Source organism: Ruditapes philippinarum, unplaced genomic scaffold (genome assembly GCF_026571515.1).
Source record: "Ruditapes philippinarum isolate M1 unplaced genomic scaffold, ASM2657151v2 ctg5899_1_1_1_1, whole genome shotgun sequence".
Taxonomy (NCBI): Eukaryota; Metazoa; Mollusca; class Bivalvia; order Venerida; family Veneridae; genus Ruditapes; species Ruditapes philippinarum.
Genome location: NW_026862827.1, coordinates 13,413 through 20,118, shown reverse-complemented (window position 1 = coordinate 20,118; position 6,706 = coordinate 13,413).

Sequence of the window (6,706 nt, the reverse complement as noted above, 5' to 3'; positions counted from 1 at the left end):
TCTAGTGGCAAGGGAGGAACGATATCATGACGTATAACATCAGATAAAGGACGTCGTCGAGTGAATTTATTCTCCATGACAGTGTTAATTTGTACAACCGCCCGATAAGGCACAAAAGTAGCTTTCACTGTTGAGTTCAGGCCCAAGCATGCCACCAGTCATGTCCTTAAAGGTTTTTGAACCGCAAATATGGCGATAATTTACCTCCGCGCAATTTCCACAGAGTATTAACCCAAAGATATGAATTTTGAGCCAAAAAAACTGGTCACTTTGCATCGGTCAACTTTTAACATACAGTAACCTGTGAAAAAATTGAAGGAGGTTAGCCCTGTTAAGGGCTGTTTGTACCAATCAAAGGGTCTGCCTTTCAAGCCGTCAATGCGAACTACGGGCTCACGCACCCTAGTACCTTTCCCCGTCGCCCTTGCCTACTTTGAAGGGCCCCTCTCCTAAGCTTCAGTCAGGACATCAGCAGCCGGTTTTGAGAGTAGCTTAGCTCGCCAACGCAAAGTGGTATTAATTTAACCTCAAGGATCTGCCTTCTATGTACAGAAACAACTCTCAGAAATTTAACCCACGTTCTTGGTGAAAAGAAGTCCACTCAAGCTTAAAATCGTCTGACGACTTTCTGTGCCTATCCATGCCGTGTACAGTGTTTATATAAGCACAATGCAATGACAAAATCTTGCTTTTCTTATATTATAGTATACATTTTGCAAGATTCACTGTATTTAATTACATTTAATCAGGCCTATGACCTTGTGTTTATAACTGTTACAGTTATATTCAATAATACATCAAAAAATAAAAGAAGAACGTTATTAAAAGTAAATAGTACATCTTGATTTATTTTGAGACAGCCATGATTTAAAGTAAATGTTTGATATCAACAAAGACATTCTCATAATAATAAAAACAAAACAAAAACAACAAAGTCACAAATATTCCAGGAGTGATTGTTATAATTTTTCTTTCAACTGCATTAAAAAAACAACAAGAGCACCACTAGGTGGAGCATTATATGCCCGAAAGTGTTTTGTTAGTAAGGATGAAACATTTGTAAGACATGGGAATTAAATACAGTATTACCTCCTTCAAAAAGCAATCCTCCTATATAGCTGAAGAACCTTCCTATATATATGATTTAACTTATTTAATTATATATAACATATATGCAATTGCTGTTTTCAAAGCACCACCATCAAGTTGTAGTTATGCTCCAGAAACCATAATTTTCAGTGTAAAGATCATTGTAACCCTGACCTTTGACCTTATGACCCTAAAATCAATAGGGGTCTAAAACATATTTATATCCTATAAAATTTTACAGCTGTAGGTTGATATTGAAACTGTTTTCAGTTTTAAGATAATAGTGACCTTGACCTTTGACCTTGTGATCCCAAAATCAATAGGGATCCTACCCAATATTGGTTATCATCCTATGAAGTTTGAATACAGTGGGCCAAATTGAACTTAAGTTATGCATCGGAATCATTTTCAGTTTTAAGGTAATAGTCACCTTGACCTTGTGACCCCAAAATCGATAGGGGTCTTTTACCCATTATGGACAATCAACCTATGAAGTTTGAATAGTGTGGGCCAAACGGAATTTAAGTTATGCATCGGAAACTATTTTTAGTTTTAGGGTAATAGTGACCTTGACATTTGACCTTGTGACCCCAAAATCAATAGGGGTCTTTTACCCAATAAGGACAATCATCCTATGAAGTTTGAGTACTATGGGCCGAATGAAACTTAAGTTATGCTCCGGAAACCATTTTCAGTTTTAGGGTAATAGTGACCTTGACCTTTGACCTTGTGACCCCAAAATCACTAAGGGTCTTCTACCCAATATGGGCAATCATTCTATGAAGTTTGAATACTGTGGGCTAAATGTAACTTAAGTTATGCTCCGGAAACCAAATTGCTAAAGGACGGACGTGCCAACATTAGGGGTTTATGTGCTTTTTCTTTATGAGGCATTTTCCCCCATAAACCAGTAAAATTACCACAAAAACCAGTCGGTTTATGGGATTTCCTTTCTTTCTTTACTAAAATTATGGACGGAATGAAGCTCATTGACCATTGGATGTTCGCCCGGATAGACGGACGGACGGACAGACGTCAGGGGGTATAACATAATATAATAAAAATACATCAAAATGAACGTAATGTCTAAAAATGAAAAGGTGAATTTAAGTATTCATAATATCATTCGCATAGAGATAAGCTTAATCACAAATATATAAAAGTATATAACATGTGTATTTACAGAAATAGATAAAATGGCTACACTACAATCAATTAATAATACTAATACGTTGACAAACTTTACATGCACATACATTTTGTGATAAACAATATTGTCAGATATTTCGGTTGTCTGCAATTACAAGTAAAATAAATACAAATTTTGTACAGAAACATGAAATGGATGATAACAATTGACAGGTGTTATATTTAAACGGTATTTGTGTACATTTTCCTTTATTCATAAGCACATATCATAAAATAACCAATTTTTTGTGACTTTCATAACGGTTACTTCTAAAGGAAACAATTAAAAAGTTGGGAGGGTTCATTAGTGTCACTTTGTCATTTATTGTTAAAATTACGTTCGTTTATATATATTATTTTATCTTTGTCTAGCATTTCACGATTAATTGTATGATCGTGATATATTTTTTACTTATAGAAAAAAAACTATTAAGCGGAAGAATATAACATGATACTATTTAATCTTTAAGAAGCATTAAATGCTTTACGCCGATTGGTCCATAAGTAACCATTTGTAAAGACTAATATGTGGATATCAAAGCATATTCACCATTAATTTCTAAAAATAGATATTTTGGAATATTTTTTACTCGGTAATGTTCGGCATAACATTTAAAATTCGGTAATGTTCGGCGTTACAGTCTCTCACATAAATTTCATGTATATATTCAATGACTCAGATAAGATGTTAAGAGATTTACAAGAGTCATTGACTTTCTTTTAAATCCTGTTTCTAAATTATGATGCAATATGTACATTTATGTAAATACAGCAATAAAATACTTTTATAACCTTTTTCCTATATTTGTATAATAGCCATTTCAAATGCATCAAGGAACAGTAATAAGTGCATACTTCAGTTATAAACATGTTTCTAATTGTAAAGATCATAATTATCTTTCATGTCCGGATGTACCTTCTCACATAACTAATATCATACTTAAAAACGCACGCGTTACTCTCAAAATAAGATTAAAATTGTGAATAATAATTTTAAATCAAATCAATAAATAAAAATATAACGTAACGAATAAATAAATAAACATTTACATAAACATCGGATTCCTCTGAGAGTGATAGGACATAATGTTAACCCGAAAAAGACGGAGGTTTACCGATGCTAAAATTATCGATCTCGGAATTACAAAATTCATTATATACTATCACGCAATTGTTTCATGATGCATACTGGCAAAATCACGTGGTACATAATAAAACGGCAAATGTGACTTAATAGTAAATGGCAGTTCAAACAAGCACTAATATACATTGTACATAATAAAGTAAAACTTCATCATTATAGTCCTGATTGTAACCATATCAGCATTAATTAACTTATATGTTACATATACATGTATAATGTTTCATTTAAAACTATTTCATTTAAATTTGAAACACTTAAGTCACTTAAGAAATAACTGTTTTGATTCATAAATAAAACACAATTATATACTGGCAATAATAATTGACGTTTTTTTACTGGAAACAACATGCTTCGAATGACTACATGTTGGTTGATACAAAACTTCATGTGGGAAGCAAGCCGTCTTTGTGAAGCATGGCATTTAGAGCAAGATGAAAAAGGTTAATAGAATTACTTTTGGTGCAATGCATTAAATAGAAAGGTGGTACTGATTGTATAGCAGGAGATGTGAAATTAGTTAGATTCATTTAGAAGTTGAACGTCTTCAGGAGTTTGCATTGACATGTTACTGCTTTCATCAGCAATTGTATAAGTACATGTAGTATCGCCTTCATTGTCGTCGTCATGCTCGTCACGTGATACAGACACGCGAGTTATATCAGACAAGTTCTCGTCGTTTTCATCTGTAGCTTTACTCTTTCTCTGAAGTGTGCTGTATGTAACACTGTCAGAATGTTTGACTGATTTGAATGACCGGAATGTATCATAACTTTCTTCAGTTACAGCGTGATCATACACATTATTTTCTTCCGTCTCACGATCATTCTGAGAATCTGGTGATTTAACTTTCAGATCTAATCGGTCGTAGTCTTCGTTCAGATTTCCAGCGGCATCTTTGGGAAATCTACATTAGGGGCTTCCTTTTTTTTAATCTTAAAATTTTTATTAAAACAAGACTGTTTTTTTTTCCCTTCAAAGTCTGCAAATTTGGGTTTTTTTTTGGGTTTTTTAATTTTTTTTTCTCGCAGCTTTCCCTTAATTTTTGTTCACTGAAATTGTTATTTACAAAAACTCTTTGTAAAAGTTGACTTCTACCCTAAATTGGGCTTACAAAAAATTTTATTTTTCCTGTACACGTTTGTTTTCCCTCGTCTTTTCTTTAATTTGATTTAGAATAAAAACCCACAAAACATTTAGAAGTGAAAGCTAGGGAAAACTGCCATAGACCCAAATAAACCCCCTACGTGAAATTGTTTTTTTAAATTCTTTTTTTTCTTTTTGAAGATTTTGGGGCTTTTTTGTGTTGAAGTTTTTTCGGGGGGTATTTTTAACATATTTTAAATTCCCTTTTCTCCGAACAATCATCAGGATCCAACACAAGCTTCATTCCCTTCTTGGTTACGGCTAAACATGTTTCTTTTACGTCATCTACTACTTTAAAACTTCTATAAAGTCCCATCCAGTATTTATCATTTAAAAGCTTAGTTCTTGCATCTAACATTTTGCCTGACAAATTGCACCTTTCATTCGCTCCAATCCAGCTTGTCTCTCTATTTTCAAGACAGAAAGCGAGGGTTTCCTTTGTTGTCTCAAAGCTTTTATCACAATTTAGTCCTTTGGGCTCTTTGATACATATGAGGCCATCGACATCATCATACTCAGTGTAACATGATTTAGTTTCATAACTGATAGTTTGAAAAACGTCTTTTGCTACAATGCATTGTCTTTTGTTGTCAAATGACAGCCCTTTTTGAAATTTTTTGTTTAAACATTTTTTAGCCACATTATCTGTTTTGTGGGCCCTTTAAAATAAAATAATTTTAGGTTCTGATGAAACAATTTTACCATTTAATGTTAATTTTTTTCGGGAAATTAAAGGCATAAACTTCTAAACATAACACATATCTTTACAAAAAACCCATAAAGTAATTTGGGCCCTTTTCATTTTTAACCCCAGTCAGTTAAATTTTATTTTCTCCCCTTTTTAAAACTTTTTTTTCTGGGGTTTTTTTAAAACCCCTTTCCCCGTTTAAAAAAACTAGAATAGCCCAACCCTAAACCCAGAAATCCATGTTTTTTCACCTTCCCCGTAAAGGGGAAAAATGCATCCGAAAATTTAAATTTAAATTCAGCAAACAAAAATCCGTTTCCCGGGAAAGACGTTTTTTTATAGTTAAATAAAACCTCCCCTTATTTTCTCAAAAAAACTCTGCCATTGAATGGTTAAGAAGTTCCAGCCCGACGCAATAATCAATGGCAAATAAAATTTCGAAAAATGTATATATACTCAAAAAATAATTCATCATTAATTCTTAATGACTACAGACCCCAGTCATATCTATGTACAAGTGTTATAATCATTTAGTTGTAACACAGACATATACATTTATCATTGATCTTTTCCGCTTCAAATTATACTTAAGGTCAGACTATCATATTGAAACTCTGCTTGCGATTGGCTTAAATAAATGCAGAGAAAACCGTAACGATTGTTTTTTACTTTTATTTTAAAAATGTATATGTCAAGTCTGTGACCAGCAGTGAAGTTCAATGAAAAGTGGGATTCTCTTCGAAGTTTCTTTACGAAGAATTATGTTGGCTACCCCTATGTAACGAGATGAGTTTTATGTGTCAGGCTTTTCCCTTCTCCCAAGGGAAAAGAAAATCAAATTTTTAATTTTTTGGGTTTTGGGGCTTTTCTTTTCAATGGGAAAACCCAAAAAAAGATAGTAAAGATTTTAAATCTTCAAAGGGAGATTTTACCATATCACCGCCTGGCTTTCTTCCAATTCTTTATACTTAATTTCAATTGATACAATTTAGACAGAGTTTGGCATTAATGTGTATTGTTCTTGTAACATAGGTCAAACATGGATTGTATATATTGATTCGAGTTTAATTTTTAAACAAGTTCTTGAAATTTTAATTCGAGTCTTTCTTTGAAAGAGCCAGAAGTGGTGTCATTTGTTGAAACAAATATGTTCATGACCCTAGTAGAGTTCGAACCCTGGTCTACAGACTCGTCACGTAAACTCCAAGCCACTGGCCTTATTTATCCTAGACAATACTGACAAGTCTACGAATACAATACTCACAGTGGAAAGTGTCATAAAATACTTTAAAGTGATACATAACAAACAGAAAATTGTATGTTGTATATCTTCAAAGGAAGGGGATGTTATTTCTAGATATTGGCATTTTAACACATTATATAATTTTATCCTATAGAACTTCAGTTTATCATAGCTTTATAAGATTGGACACCCACAGAATAATTATTTCCTA